Below are 17,782 nucleotides of genomic sequence, written 5' to 3' on the forward strand. Positions count from 1 at the left end.
ACTAGGCTAGAAGGGATTGAGCTTCACAAGGTATTAGCAATTCTGGGAAGTGTGAAAATAGATAAGTCCCCTGGCCAAATGGGATTTATCGTAAAATTCTCTGGGAAGTCAGGGAGGAGATTGCAGAGCCTTTGGCTTTGATCTTTATGCCATCATTGTCTACAGGAAGTGCCAGAAGACTGCAGGATAGCAAATGTTGCCCCCTTGTTCAAGAAGGGGAGTAAAGACAACCCTGGTAATTATAGACCAGTGAGTCTTATTTCAGTTGTGTTGCAAAAGGTTATAAGAGATAGGATTTATAATCATCTTGAAAGGAGTAAGTTAATTAGGGATAGTCAACACGGTTTTGTGAAGGCTAAGTCATGCCCCACACACCTTATTGAATTATTTGAGAAGGTGACCAAACAATTGGATTAGGGCAAAGCAGTTGCTATAGCGTATATGGATTTCAGTAAGGCATTTGATAAGGTTCCCCACGATAGGCCATTGCACAAAATACGTAGGCAAAGGATTGAGGGTGATTTAGCGGTTCAGATCAGAAATCGGCGAGCTGAAATAAGTCAGAGGGTGGTGGTTGATGGGAAATGTTCATCCTGGACTTCAGTTATTAGTGGTGTACCACAAGGATCTGTTTTGGGGCCACTGCTGTTTGTTATTTTTATAATTGACCTAGATGAGGGCATAGAAGGATGGATTAGTAAATTTGCTGATGACACTAAAGTCAGTGGAGTTGTGGATAGTGCTGAAGGATGTTGCAGGTTACAGAGGGACATGGATAAGCTGCAGAGCTGGGCTGAGAGGTGGCAAATGGAGTTTATGTGGAAAAATGTGAGGTGATTCACTTTGTGAGGAATAACAAGAATAAAGGCTAATAGTAAGATTATTTATAGTGTCAAAGAGCAGAGAAATCTCTGTGTCCATGTGCATAGATCCCTGAAAGTTGCCACCGAGTTTGATAGGGTTGTTAAGAAGGCATATGGTGTGTTAGCTTTTATTGGTGAAGGGATTGTGTTTCAGAATCACAATGTCATGCTGCAGCTGTATAAAACACTGGTGTGGCCACATTTTGAGTATTGCATACCTTTCTGGTCACGGCATTATAGGAGGGATGTAGAAGCTTTGGAAAGGATTCAAAGGAGATTTACTGGAATGTTGTCTGGTATGGAGGGTAGGATTTGTGAGGAAAGGTTGAGGGATTTGAGGCTGTTTTCTTTGGAGAGAAGAAGATTGAGAGATTACTTAATTTGAGACGGAGAAGATAATTAGAAGGTTAGATAGGGTAGATAGTGAGAGCCTTTTTCCTCGGATGGTGATGGCTAGCGCAAAGGGACATAGCTATAAATTGATGGTGATAGATATAGGACAGATGTCAAAGGTAGTTTCTTTACTCGGAGAATAGTAGGGGCCTGAAACGCACTGCCTGCTTTCGCGAAGTTTGAGGGCACTTAAATGGTCATTGGATAAACATATGAATGAAAATGGAATAGTGTAGGATAGATAGGCTTTATATTCGTTCAATAGATCTGTGCAACATCTAAGGCCAAACCACCTGTCCCAGGAGGAGGCATGGGCGGCCGTGGCTGATGAGGGAAGTTAAGAAACATATAAAGTTAAAAGAGAAAAAGTATAACATAGCAAAGATAAGTGGGAAAACTGAGGACTGGGAAGCTTTTAAAGAGAAACAGAGGATTACTAAGAAGGAAATACGCAGAAGAAAAATGAGGTACGAAGGTGAACTGGTCAATAATATAAAGGAGGATAGTAAAAGCTTTTTTAAGTATGTGCAAGGCAAAGAAATGGTTAGGACTAAAATTGGGCAGTTGAAGACAGAAACAGGGGAATATATTATGGGGAACAAAGAAATGGCAGAAGAATTAAATGGGTACTTCAGATCTGTGTTCACTTGGGAAGACACAAGCAATCTCCCTGAGGTAACAGTGGCTGAAGGACCTGAACTTAAGGGAATTTATATTTGCCTCTGCACCGCTCCAGGCCACTAGCCCATTCCACAGAGCACTAGGCCTTCAGCCCACTCAGCTCCACTCCAGGCCTCCAGCCCATTCCACACCGCACTAGGCCTCCAGCCCACCTTGCTCTGCTCCAGGCCTCTAGCCCACTCTGCACCACTCCAGGTCTCCAGCCCACATTGCACCGACCCAGGCCTCCGGCCCACTCCACACTGCTCCTGACTCCAGCCCACTCTGCTCTGCTCCAAGCCTCAAGCCCACCCTGCTCCGTTCCAGGCCTCCAGCCCACTCTGCACCGCTCCAGGCCTCCAGCTCACTCTGCTCTGCTCCAGCCCACTCTGCTCCACTCCAGGTCTCCAGCCCACTCTGCACCGCTCCAGGCCTGCAGCTCACTCTGCTCCACTCCAGGTCTCCAGCCCACTCTGCACTGCTCCAGGCCTGCAGCTCACTCTGCTCCGCTCCAGGCCTCCAGCCCACTCTGCTCCACTCCATCCCACTCCGCATCACACCAGGCCTCCAGCCCATTCCGCACCGCTCCAGGCCTGCAGCTCACTCTGCTCCGCTCCAGGTCTCCAGCCCACTCTGCTCCGCTCCAGGTCTCCAGCTCACTCTGCTCTGCTCCAGGTCTCCAGCCCACTCTGCTCCGCTCCAGGCCTCCAGTCCACCCTGCTCCGCTCTTGGACTGCAGCCCACCCTGCTCCACTCCAGGCCTCTGGCCCACTGTGCACCGCTCCAGGCCTCCAGCCCAGTGTGCACCACTCCAGGCCTCCAGCCCACTGTGCTCCACTCCAGGCCTCCAGCCCACTGTGCACCACTCCAGGCCTCCGGTCCACTGTGCACCGCTCCAGGCCTCCGGCCCACTGGGCACCACTCCAGGCCTCCAGCCCACTCCGCACCACTCTAGTCCACCCTGCTCCGCTCCAGGCCTCCGGCCCACTGTGCACTGCTCCAGGTCTCCTGCCCACCCTGCACCACTCCAGGCCTACGGCCCACTCTGCACCGCTCCAGGTCTCCAGCCCACTCTGCACCACTCCAGGCCTACGGCCCACTCTGCACCACTCCAGGACTCCAGCCCACTCTGCACGGCTCCAGGACTCCAGCCCACAAGGGTTACGGAGATAAGGCAGGAAGAGGATACTGATTAGGAATGATCAGCCATGATCATATTGAATGGCCATGCAGGCTTGAAGGGCTGAATGGCCTATTCCTGCACCTATTGTCTATTGTCTATTGTCTATTAACATTCTGGTAAATCTCCTCTGCACCTTTTCCAATGCTTTCATTTCCTTCCCGAAATATGGGGACCAGTAACGTACACAATATTCCAAGTGTAGCCGCACTAATGTTTTGTATAGTTGCAGCATAATATTGTGGCTCTGGAACTCAATCCCTCCACAAATGAAACCTAACACACTGTATGCCTTCTTAACAGCACTATCCACCTGGGTGGCAATTTTCAGGGATCTATGTACATGGAGTCCAAGATCCCTCTGACATCCACACTACCAAGAATCTTTCCATTGACCCAGTACTCTGCCTTACTGTTATTCTTCCCAAAGTGCATCACCACATATTTAGCTGCATTATACTTCATTTGCCACCTCTCAGCCCAGTTCTGCAGTTTATCCAAGTCTCCCTGCAACCTGTAACATTCTTCCAAACTGTCCACTACTCCACTGACTTTAGTGTCTTCTGCAAATTTACTAATCCATCCACCTATGCCTGTGTCTAAGTCATTTATAAAAATGACAAACAGCAGTGGTCCCAAAACAAATCCTTGTAGCACACCACTAGTAACCAGACTCCAGGCTGAATATTTTCCATCAACCATCACTCGCTGCCTTCTTTCAGAAAGCCAGTTTCTAACCCAAACTGCCAAATCACCCTCAATTCCATGCCTCTGCATTTTCTCCAACAGCCTACTGTGTGGAACCTTATCAAAGGCTTTACTGAAGCCCATGTATACCATGACAACTGCCCTACCCTCATCTACATGCTTGGTCACCTTCTCAAAAAACTCAATGAGGTTTGTGAGACATGACCTGCCCTTGACGAAACCATGTTGACTATCTGAAATCGAATTGGTGCTTGCTAGATGATTATAAATCTTATCTCTTATAATCCTTTCCAAAACCTTTCCTACAACAAAAGTAAGGCTCACTGGTCTATAATTACCTGGGTCATCTCTACTGCCCTTCTTGAACAAGTGCACAATGGTTGCAATCCTCCAGTCCTCTGGTACTAAACCTGTAGACAATGACGACTCAAATATCAAAGCCAAAGGCTCTGCTATCTCCTCCCTAGCTTCCCAGAGAATCCTTGGATAAATCCATCCGGCCCAGAGGACTTGTCTACTTTCACTCCTTCTAGAATTGTTCTAGAACACCTGTTCATAGCTAGCCTCGATCCTTTCTAGTCTAATATCTCGTACCTCATTCCTTCTACAATATTCTCCTTTTCCTGAGTGAAAACCAATGAGAAATGTTCATTTAGCACCTCTCCGATCTTCACAGGATCCACACTCAACTTCCAATTCTGTCTTTGACTGGCCCTATTCCTACCCTAATCATCCTTTTATTCCTCACATACCTATAGAAAGCTTTAGGGTTCTCCTTTATTCTATTTGCGAAAGACTGCTCATGCTCTTCGTAACTCTCTCTTTAAATCCTTCCTAGCTGATCTGTAACTCTTCATCATCTCATCTGAACCATCTTGCCTCATCAACACATAAGTCTCCTTCTTCTGCTTAACAAGAGGTGCAATTTCTGTAGTAAACCATGGTTCCCTTACCTTATGACTTCCTCCCTGCCTGACAGGGACATACCTACCAAGGACACGCAATACCTGTTTCCTTAAACCAGCTCCACATTTCCTTTTTCTGCATCCCCTGCATTTTGCTACCACATTCTATGCATCCTAATTCTTGCCTAATTGCATTATAATTGCCCTTGCTCCATCACTAACTCTTGACCTGTGGCATGTATCTATCCCTTTCCATTGCTATACTAAACATAACTGAATTATGGTCACTCTCTACAAAATGCTCACCTACAACTAAATCAAACACTTGGTCTGGTTTATTAATAAGGACCAGATCCAATGTGGCCTCCCCTCTTGTCGACCCTTCGACATACTGTGTCAGGAAATCCTCCTGTATACATTGGACAAAAGCTGATCCATCCAACGTACTAGGGTTATAGCATTTCCAGTCAATGTTGGGGAAGTTAAAATCCCCCATAATGACCACCCTGTTCCTTTCACTCCTACCCAGAATAATTTTGCTAATCCTCTCTTCCACCTCCCTGGAACGCTGCGGGGGCCTATAAAAAATCTCCAAGAGTGTGACCTCTCCTCTCCTGTTGCTAACTTCAGCCCACACTACGTCAGTAGACGAGTCCTCGACAAAAGTTCTCTCAGCCACCGTTATACTATCCTTGATTAACGAGGCCATGCCTCCCCCTCTCTTACCGCCTTGCCTGTTCTTAATGATGGATCTAAATCCTGGAACCTGCAACATCCATTCCTCACCCTGCCCTATTCACCCTCCCATTATAGCTCAAATCCTTCAACCCTGGTCATATCCTTGTAAATCTTTTATGAACCCTTTCAAGTTCCACAATATCTTTCCGATAGGAAGGAGACCAGAATTGCATGTAATATTCCAACAGTAGCCTAACCAATGTACTGTACAACCGCAACATGGCCTCCCAACTCCTGCACTCAATACTCTGACCAATAAAAGAAAGCATACCAACACCTTCTTCACTATCCTATCTACCTCTGACTCCGCTTTCAAGGAGCTATGAACCTGCACTCCAGGGTCTCTTTGTTCAGCAAAGAGAACCTTACTATTAAGTGTATAAGTCCTGCTAAGATTTGCTTTCCAAAAATGCAGCACCTCACATTTATCTAAATTAAACTCCATCTGCCACTTCCCAGCTCATTGGCCCATCTGATCAAGATCCCGTTGTAATCTGAGGTAAGCTTCTTCGCTGTCCACTACATCTCCAATTTTGTTGTCATCTGCAAACTTACTAACTATACCTCTTATGTTCACATCCAAATAATTTAGATAAATGATGAAAAGCAGTGGACCCAGCACCGATTGTTGTGGTACTCCATGTTCACAGGCCTCCAGTCTGAAAAACAATCCTCTGCCTTCTACCTTAAGCCAGTTCTGTATCCAAATGCCTAGTTTTCCCTGTATTCCCTGAGATCTAACCTTGCTAACCAGTCTCCCATGGGGAATCTTGTCGAATGCCTTACTGAAGTCCATTTGATCACGTCCACCGTTCTGCCCTCATCAATCCTCTTTCTTACTTCTTCAAAAAACTCAAACAAGTTTGTGAGACATGATTGCCCACGCACAAAGCCATGTTGACTATCCCTTTCCAAATAAATGTACATCCTGTCCCTCAGAATTCCCTCCAACAACTTACCCACTACCAATGTCAGGCTCACTGGTCTATAGTTCCCTGGCTTGTCCTTACCACCTTTTTTAAACAGTGGCACCATGTTAGCCAACCTCCTATCTTCCGGCACCTCACCTGTAATTATTGATGATACAACTATCTCAGTAAGAGGCCCAGATATCACTACTCTAGCTTCCCACAGAGCTCTAGGGTACACCTGATCAGGTCCTGGGATTTATCGACTTTTATGTGTTTCAAGACATCCAGCACTTCCTCCTTTGTAATACGGACATTTTACAAGATGTCACCATCTATTTCCCAACATTCAAATCTTCCATGTCCCTTTCCACAGTACATGCTGATGCAAAATACTCGTTTAGTATCTGCCTCATCTCCTGCGGCTCCACACAAAGGCCACCTTTCTGATCTTTGAGGGGCTCTATTTCTCTTCCTAGTTACCCTTTTGTCCTTAATGTTTTTTACCAACCCTTTGTATTCTCCTTAATTCTATTTGCCAAAGCTATTTCATGTCCCTTTTGGCCCTCCTGACCTCTCTTAAGAATACTCCTACTGCCTTTGTATTCTTCTCAAGATTCACTCGATCTATCCTTCTTTTTCTTAAACAGACCTCAATTTCTTTAGTCATCCAGCATTCCCTATACCCACCAGCCTTTCCTTTCACCCTAACAGGAATATACTTTCTCTGGACTCTCATTATCTCATTTCTGAAGGCTTCCCATTTTCCAGCCATCCCTTTACCTGCGAACATCTGCACCTAATCAGCTTTTGAAAGTTCTTGCCTAACACCTTCAAAATTGGCTTTCCTCCAATTTAGAACTTCAACTTTTAGATCTGGTCTATCCTTTTCCATCACTATTTTAAAACTAATAAAATTATGATTGCTGGCACCAAAGTGCTCCCCCACTGACACCTCAGTTGTAGTGTGTCCCTCAGCATGTACTCTTGGACTTTGGGATGTACCAATCTGCATAACATGGTCAAGGTTAACATGTTTTACTGCAAGTCCAACAGGTTTCAGGCACACCAAAGAGCATCTTTCACCAAGTTGATGGTCCTCCAGGTGCAGTCTTGGTGTGCATCCTGAGGAAAAGATCATAGAGTGCAGAGACCTACGTCACGGAACTACTTGGGATAAACCTCAACAAAAACCACTGCATCTTTCTCCAGACTTCCTTCACAAAGGCACATTCCAGAAAGAGATTTATGATAGTCCCAACCACCCACTGCCTTTCTGGAGGGCAGCATGCAGTGCAGATTAGTAATAAATATTCTGATGGCTGGCTGCATAATTAAAGATACCAACAGCAGTTTTCCATGTTGGGATTTCCTTTGCAAACAGAGAGTGTTTAGTATAACAACAGGAGTGTTTCCCAAAAGATATCATTAGTTTGGAATCCTATGATGGTTCCAGGAAGACAGGTGGTAAGGAGGATAAAGAAATCCTTCTCTGAGAATCAGCACACACAAGGGAGGCTCAGAAAGAGAAAATTGGGTTGAATTTGTGTGCTTTGCTTTGAGGAATGTTTCAGTGTTTGGTGAGAGAGTTGATTGAGTGAAATGTTTCTCTGTGAGGTGGCAATTGCTAAGAAGTTATTATCGTCAGTCAAAGCAGCCATGAGGGAGGAGTTCATAGAATGAACCTGTGATGGTTTCCTCAAACAGTGTGTAATGAAACCTATGAGGGAGCAAGCCATCTTAAATCTGGTCCTGTGTAATGAGACAGGAATAATTAACTATCCTATAGTTAGGGATCCTCTTGGAAAGAGTGATCACAGAATGATTGAATTTAAAAGACAGATGAAGTGTGAGATGGTAAAATCCAATACCAGTGTCTTGTGCTTAAACAAAGAACACTACAATGGGATGAGGGAGGAATTGGTGAAAGTTGACTGGGAGCAAAGATTATACAGTGGGACAATTGAGGAACAGTGGAGGACTTTCATAGAGATATTTTGCTGTGTTCGGCAAAAGTATATACCAGTGAAAATCATGACTGCAGGAAAAGGGATAATCGGCCATGTATAACTAAGGAAATAAAGGAGGGTATCAAACTGAAAGTTAATGTATACAAAGTGGCAAAGATTTGTGGGAAATGAGAGGATTCGGAAATGTTTAAAGGTCAACAGAAAGCAATGATAAAAGCTATAAAGAAAGGTAAGATAGAATTGAGAGTAAATTAGCTCAGAATATAAAAAGACAGCAAATGTTTCTATAAATATTTAAAATGAATAAGAGCGACGCAGGTAAACATTAGTCCTTCAAAAGATGAGAAGGGGTATTTAATAATGGAAAATGAGGAAATGGCTGAGGTTTTGAACTGGTATTTTGTGTGAGTCATCGTAGTGAAAAACACAAATAACATGAAAATAATTAATGACAAGGAGGCTATGGCAGGTGAGGACCTAGAAATGATCATCAAAAGAACAAATAAAATTGCAGCACAGGAAATTACAGCCCTCCAAACCTGTGTCGATCCAGATCCTCTATCTAAATCTGTCGCCTATTTTCTAAGGATCTACCCCTCTGCTCCCTGCCCATTCATGTACCTGTCTAGGTACATCTTAAGTGACGTTATCATGCGTGCCTATACCACCTCCAATTGCAATGCATTCCAGGCAGCCATGACCCTCTGCGTATACAATTTTCCACTCATATCTCCCCTAAACATTTCCCTCTCACTTTGAACTCATCACCCCTAGTAATTGAGACCACACTCTGGGAAAAATCTTTTTCCGATACACCCTGTCTAGAACATAGAACATTACAGCGCAGTGCAGGCACTTTGGCCCTCGATGTTGTGCCAACCTGTGGAACCAATCTGAAGTCCATCTAACCAACAGTAGTCCATTTTCATCTATATATCTATCAAATGACCATTTGAATGCCCTTAAAGTTGGCAAGTCTAAGCCTGTTGCAGGCAGGCCGCTCCACACACCTACTACTCTCTGAGTAAAGAAACTACCCCTGACATCTGTACTATGTCTATCACCCCTCAATTTAAAGCCCCTTGTGCTAGCCATTGCCATCTGAGGAAGAAGACTCTCACTGTCTACCCTATCTAACCTTCTGATTATCTTATATGTCTCAATTAATTCGCCTCTCAACCTTCTTCTCTCCAATGAAAACAGCCTCAAGTCCCTCAGCCTTTCCTCATAAGACCTTCCCTCCTAACCAGGCAACATCCTAGCAAATCTCCTCTGAACCCTTTTCAAAGCTTCCACATCATTCCTATAATTCCTATAACTGCATACAATACTCCAAGTGCAGCACACCAGAGTTTTATACAGCTGCAGCGTGACCTCATGGCTCTGAAACTCATTCCCTCACGAATAAAGGCTAACACGACATATGCCTTCTTAACAACCTTATCAAACTGGATATCAACTTTCAGTGATCTGAGTACATGGACACAGAGATCTCTCTGCTTGTCTACACTACCAAGAATCTTACCATTAACCCAGTACTCTACATTCCTGTTATTCCTTCCAAAGTGAATCACTTCTCTGTATTAAACTCCACTTGCCTCCTCTCAGCCCAGCTCTGCAGCTTATCTATGTCCCTCTGTCACCTATAACATCCTTTGGCACTATCTACAACTCCACTGACCTTAGTGTCATCCATAAATTTACTAACCCATCCTTCTACGCCCTCATCCAGGACATTTATAAAAATGATAAACAGTAATGGCCCCAAAATAGATCCTTGTGTACACCACCAGTAAATGAACATTTCCCATCAATCATCACCCTCTGTCTTCTTTCAGTTAGCCAATTTCTTATCCAAGCTGTTAAATCACCCTCAATCCCATGCTTTCATATTTTGTGCTGTAGCCTACCATGGGAAACCTTATCACAAACATCTTATTGAAATTCATAAACAGCACATCAACCACTTTACCCTCATCCATCTGTTTGGTCACCTTCTCAAAGAACTCAATAAGGTTTGTGAGGCACGACCTACTCTTCTCAAAACTGTGTTGACTATCCCTAATAAACTCATTCATTTCTAGATGATGATAAATCCTATCTCTTATAACCTTTTCCAACACTTTACCCAGAATCGAAGTAAGTCTCACTGGTCTATAATTACCAGGGTTGTCTCTACTCCCCTTCTTAAACAAAGGGACAACATTTGCTATTGTCCAGTCTTCTGGCACTGTGCCTGTAGACAATTACGACAGAAAGATCAAAGCCAAGGTCTCTGCAATCTCCTCCCTGGCTTCCCAGAGAATCCTAGGATAAATCCCAAGGGATTTATCGATTTTCACACTCTCCAGAATTGCTAACACTTAGTAGCCTATATCTCAGTATTCTCCTCAACAACATTGTCCTTTTCCAATGTGAATACTGACAAAAAATATTTAATTAACGCTTCCCCATCTCCTCTGATTCCACACACAACTTCCCACTACTATCCTTGATTGGCCCCAATCATACTCTAGTCATTATTTTATTCCAGATATACGTATAGGAAGCCTTGGGGTTTTCCTTGACCCTATCCGCCAATGACATCTCATGTCCCCTCCTGGTTCTTATTAGCTTTCTTTTTCGGTCATTCCTGGCTAACTTTTAACTCTCAAGCACCCTAACTGAGCCTTTGTGGGCGGCACAGTGGCACAGTAGTTAGCATTACTGCCTCACACCACCAGAGACCCGGGTTCAATTCCCACCTCAGGCGACTGACTGTGTGGAGTTTGCACATTCTCCCTGTGTCTGTGTGGGTTTCCTCCGGGTGCTCCAGTTTCCTCCCACAGACCAAAATGTGCAGGTTAGGTAAATTGGCAATGCTAAATTGCCCATAGTGTTAGGTGAAGGGGTAAATGTAGGGGGGTGGGTTGCGCTTCGGTGGGTCGGTGTGGACTTTTTTTTTAGATTACATTAGATTACATTACAGTGTAGAAACAGGCCCTTCGGCCCAACAAGTCCACACCGACCCGCCGAAGCGCAACCCACCCATACCCCTACATTTACCCCTCACCTAACACTACGGGCAATTTAGCATGGTCAATTCACCTGACCCTGCACATCTTTTGGACTGTGGGAGGAAACCGGAGCACCCGGAGGAAACCCACGCAGAGACGGGGAGAATGTGCAAACTCCACACAGTCAGTCGCCTGAGGCGGGAATTGAACTCGGGTCTCTGGCGCTGTGAGGCAGCAGTGCTAACCACTGTGCCACCGTGCCGCCCACAAAGAAGCTTCAACTTCTTTAGTAAAACACGGCTCCTCTCTCAAAACCTTTCTCCCTGCCTGACAGGTATAATCTTATCAAGGACAGGCAGTAGCTGTTCCTTGAATGAGGTCCACATTTCAATTTTGCTCATCCCCTGCTGTTTCCTTCCCTATCCTTTGCATACTAAACTTTACCCAATCGCATCATAATTGTCTTTCCTCCAGCTATAAGTCTTGCCCTGCAGTATATACTTATCCCTTTCCATCGCTAAATTAAACATAACTGAATTGTGGTCACTATCACCAAAGTGCTCACCTACTTGCAAATCTAACACCTAGTCGGGTTCATTACCCAGTACCAAATCCAATGTGGCCTTGCCTTTTGTTGGCTTCTCGACATATTGTGTCAGGAAACCCTCCTGCACACATTGGACAAAAACTGACCCATCTAAAGTACTTGAACTATAGTATTCTCAGTCAATATTTGGAAAGTTAAAGTCCCCCATAACTACCCTGTTACTCTTGCTCCTATCCAGAATCATCTTTGCTATCCTTTCCTCTACATTTCTGGAACTTTTCAGAGTCCGAGAGAAACCACCCTCTCCTTTCCTGTTTCTAATCTCAGCCTATACTACCTCAGTAATGAGTCCTCAAACGTTCTTTCTCCCACCATAACAATGCCACACATACACATCCTCGCACCCACGCCTCCCCACCTCGCCCTCTTTTATCATCTTCTCTGTGCATACTGAAACATCTAAATCCCAGAGCGTGCAACAACCATTTCATGTCTCCAAAATGACTACGTTATCGAAATACCAGGTACAAGTTCACCCACCTTATTCTGGATGATCCTGGCATTGAAATAGACACATTTCAAACCAACATCTTGCTTGCCAGTGCCCTCTTTCAACCTGGAAAACTTATTTCTGACTTCATTACTCTCAACCTCCTGTATACTGGAATTACAATTTAGGTTTCCATCCCCCTGCTGAATTAGTTTAAATCGTCCTGAAGAGCATTAGCAAATTTCCCTTCAGGATATTGGTACCCCTGTGGTTCAGGTGAAGACCATCCTGTTTGTAGCGGCCACACCTCCCCCGGAAAGAGCCCCAATTATCCTGGAATCCAAAACCCTCCCTCCTGCACCATCCCTGTAGCCAATTGTTCAACTCCTCTCTCTCCCTATTCCTCACCTTTCTAGCACGTGGCAAGACAACAAACCAGAGATAATAACTCTGTTTGTTCTACCTCTAAGCTTCTACCCCAGCTCCCTGAATTTCTGCCTTAAATCCGATCTCTCTTCCTACCTGCGTCACTGCCTATGTGGACCACGACTTGGGCCTGCTCCCCCTCCCCCTCAAGGATCCTGAAAACATGATCAGCGACATAGAATTAGAAAAAAGAAAATCACAGCATAGGAACAGGCCCTTCAGCCCTCTAAGCCTGCGCCGATTCAGATCCTCTATCAAAACCTGCCACCTATTTTCTAAGGGTCTGTATCCCTTTGCTCTCTTCCCATTCATGTATCAGTCTGGATACATCTTAAATCATGCTATTGTTCCCACCCCTACAATCTCCGCTGACAATGCGTTCCAGGCACCCACTACCCTCTGCATGAAGAACTTTCCATGCATATCTCCCCTAAACATTTTTATCCTCTCTCTTTGATCCCTAGTAATTGAGTCCCCAATTTGGGGGAGGGCAAAAAGCTTCTTGCTATCCACCTTGCTATCCACACCTTTCATGATTTTGTAGACCTCAGTCAAGTCCCTCCTAAACCTCCGTCTTTCTAATGAATATAAACCTAATTTACTCAACCTCTCTTAACTAGCGCCCTCCATACCAGGTAACATCCTGGTGAACCTCCTCTGCACCCTCTCCAAAGCATCCACATCCTTTTGGTAATGTGGCAACCAGAACTGTAAGAAGTATTCCAAACTTGGCCAATCTAAAATCCTATACAACTGTAACATGACCTGCCAACTCTTGTACTCAATACCCCGTCTGATGAAGGAAAGCATGCTGTATGCTTTCTTGACCACTCCATTGACCTGCAGTTCAGGGTACAGTGGACCTGAATACACAGATCTCACTGTACATCAATTTTCCCCAGGACATTTCCATTTACTGTATAGTTCGCTCATGAATTGGACCTTCCAAAATGCACCACCTCGCATTTGCCTGGATTGAACTCCATCTGCCATTTCTCTGCCCAACTCCTCAATGTACCTATATTCTGCTGTATTCTCTGACAATCCCCTTCACTATCTGCTACTCCACCAACCTTAGTGTCATCTACAAACTTGCTAATAAGGCAACATACACTTTCCTCCAAATGATTTATGTATATCACAAATAACACTGGTCCAAGCATTGTGGATCACCACTGGTCACAGTTCTCCATTTTGAGTAACTCTGTCTCCTGTTGCCCATCCAGTTCTCTATCCATCTAGCTAGAACACCCTGAACCCCATGCAACATCACCTTTTCTGTCAACCTAGGGCGGCACGGTGGCACAGTGGTTAGCACTGCTGCCTCACAGCGCCGGAGACCCAGGTTCAATTCCCGCCTCAGGCGACTGACTGTGTGGAGTTTGCACATTCTCCCCGTGTCTGCATGGGTTTCTCCGGGTGCTCCGGTTTCCTCCCACAGTCCAAAGATGTGCAGGTCAGGTGAATTGGCCATGCTAAATTGCCTGTACTGTTACGTTAGGGGTATGGGTGGGTTGCGCTTCGGCGGGTCGGTGTGGACTTGTTGGGCCGAAGGGCCTGTTTCCACACTGTAATGTAATCTAATCTAATCTAATCTAACCTACCATGGGGATCCTTATCCGAAATCCATGTATATGACATCTCCATCCCCTCCCTCATCAATCAACTTTGTCACTTCCACAAAGAATTCTACTAGATTTTTAAGACATGACCTTCCCTGCACAAAATCATGTTGCCTATCACTGATCAGCCCAATTTCTTCCAAATTGGAATAGATCCTATCCCTCAGTATATTCTCCAGCAGCTTGCCTAACACTGATTTCAGGCTCACAGGTTTGTAAATACCTGGATCATCCCTGCTACCCTTCTTAAACAAGGTGACATTAGCAATTCTCTAGTCCTCTGGGACTTCACCTGTGTTCAAGGATGCTGCAAAGATATCTGTTAAAGCCCCAGGTATTTCCTCTCTTGCTTGCCTTAGAAAATTGGGATATATCCCATCTGGACCTGGGGACTTGTCCACCTTAATGCCTTTTAGAATACCCAACACCTTCCCCTCCTTATGCCAACTTGACAGAGAGAAATCAAAGATCTATCCCTAACCTCGACATCCGTCATGTCCCTCTCCTTGGTGAATAGCGATGCAAAATACTCATTAAGAATCTCACCCATTTTCTCTGACTCCCCACATTACTTTCTTGCTTTGTCCTTGTCTAGTTACCCTCTTGCTCCTTATTTATGATTTTCCATAACCCTTTTTGCTTTTTAGCCAACTCTCCAATCTATCTATATTCTGCTGTATTCTCTGACAGTCCCCTTCACCATCTGCTACTCTGCCAATCTTAGTGTCATCTGCAAACTTGCTAATCAGACCACCTACACCTTCCTTAAAATCATTTATGTATATTACAAACAACATCTATCCCAGCACGGATCCCTGTGGAACACCACTGGTCACAGTTCTCCATTTTGCGTAACTCCCCTCCACTACTATTCTGTCTCCTGTTGCCCAGCCAGTTCTTTATCCATCTAGCTAGTAAACCCTGGACCCAATACAAATTCACTTTCTCCATCAGCCTACCATGGGGAGCCTTATCAAATGCCTTACTAAAGTCCATGTCTATGACATCTACAGCCCTTCCCTCATCAATCAACTTTGTCACTCCAATTCAATTACCTTAGTAAGTCATGACCTTCCTGTACAAATCCATGGTGCCTATCACTGATAAGACCATTTTTTTCCAAATGCGAATCTTCTTCAGCAGCTTCCCTACCACTGACATCAGTCTCACTGGTCGATAACTACCTGGCTTATCCCTGCTACCCTTCTTAAACAAGGGGACACCATGAGCAATTCTCCAATCCTCCGGGACCTCATCCGTGTTCAAGGACGCTGTAAAGATATCCGTTAAGGCTCAGCTATGTCCTCTCTCGCTTCCCTCTGTAACCTGGGATAGATCCCATCTGGACCTGGGGACATGTCCACCTTAATGCCTTTTAGAATACCCAATGCCTCCTCTCTCCTTATGCCAACTTGACTGACAGTAATCAAAGGTCTATCCCTAACCTTAACATCCGTCATGTCCTTCTCATCCGTGAATACCGATGCAAAATACACATTCTCAGTCAGATCCACCAACGTCAAGCTGGTGTTCTTCTCTGACCACTGCCTCCTGCTGGCTGACCATCATCTACAATGACGATGTATGTGTGTAAAGATTTTTTTGATTAAATATATTTTTAAAATTTCAGCACATTTACCACATCTGAGAAGGTAATCACAGAGGAGGTGGAATTAACAGAAGGAGAACACATTGGTGCTCAAAAGGAGGGAGAGCATCCAAAAGAGGTAATAGTGAAAATTGGAGGATTCTGGGAGAAACTGGCTCACTGACTATAACTGATAGGTGTTTGACTACAGGCTGAGCATCCAAAAGAATGTGGTGGTCAGAATTGACTGAGGAAGATTCTGGGAGAATTCAGTTTGCTCACCACAAATGATTCCCAGAGGGCATGTGACTTTTTGGTTGAACCCTTAATGAGATGCTGAGAAGCATACTGTCATGAATACCCCAAGAATTGAGGTAAAAGATCAGATTTCTTATTATGTGCCACCAGAGATTCCTCACATTACTCTACTGAGTATAATCCACTTGAATTGATTTATGATTGAGATTAGAAGTCCTTTAAAATTGATTAGAGAAATTCTTGAAACAGAGGACAATTCCTCAGTGTTAGAATACATGTCAATGGTTCTAGAAAGATTCACAGAAGCATAGTTTAGTTAAGACTCAAGAGAACAGAGGGTCTTGGAAAATGAAAGGAGCACCTTATCAAAGCAAGACTACTGGTGTTTTAAATGATATTTCCCAGGTTATTATACCTCTACACATTCGTCTGTGTATTTCTGTATGTACAAGTAGGACAGTACTTGTAGGTAGAGTTTTAACAAGTAGAGTCAAATGATGATTAGTCATAACTGTTTACTTGAAGTTAGAATTTAGTCAGTTAATTATTGGTCCTTATTAAATACAGGAACCTGATCAGCATTTTCTATTAATTCTATGAGCCAGATAAATTGGGAACTTTGCATGCTTTGATTAAATCGCTAAATTTTGTGGTGACCCCAGGAGTAGTGGGGACTGATAATCAGTGCAGGTGAGTCATAACAATACCAATTGGAAATTACAGGAATGTGGATCAGATAATGATAATGTTGAGATGAGCAGTGATACTTTCATGATTAAATAGCTAATCACTACTGGATATGAACAAGAATCCTTATTTGTGGAGTCTGCCTGTGACAATACCTTGAAAGCAAAATGAAAATTAACACAATACACATTTTTTCTATGTAACTGAGATCGCATCTTCTAACCCTGAACTGAAACAACAATAAGCTTTTTAAAAGCTACCACAAGCACCCTGGAGAAGATTAAAAAAAATCTTCAACTTTAATTAATTGCAGTTTACATCTAACCAAGTTAGAGCATTTTTATTCAATGTGAAAAATGCTTCAGATTATTATAGACATTAGTAATTGTATGAAATGTACTGAAAAGTATTGTGCATTATCCTGGTATTCCAACACCAGTATATGAACCAAACCCACAAGTAAATCTACTTCCAAATGAAAATATAATGTTTATGAACAAATTCCTGGTTTCAAAATGTGTACAAATAAGTTTTTTTAAATTTTGGATTTAAAACACACCACAATACAATAAAAGACCAAGTACGATTTTGCACAAGGGAATATCTGGCGAGTCCACACAATGTGTATGTGAATCTAGAGTTACTAAGGAGCTTGGTTCATGTTATGCAAGTACCTGCTTCTTACTTCATACTTAAAGCAGTAAAGATTGTTTTGCTAAGGAATTTAGGAGCATGATAGTTGGGTCTAATTTGCGATGGCAAATGAGTTAAAATCTTGCCCAATGAAACTGAATGTGACTTCTGTTTAAATGGAGTCCAGAACTTGGATATAAAATGAACAAC

Source organism: Chiloscyllium plagiosum, chromosome 21 (assembly GCF_004010195.1).
Source record: "Chiloscyllium plagiosum isolate BGI_BamShark_2017 chromosome 21, ASM401019v2, whole genome shotgun sequence".
NCBI lineage: Eukaryota > Metazoa > Chordata > Chondrichthyes > Orectolobiformes > Hemiscylliidae > Chiloscyllium > Chiloscyllium plagiosum.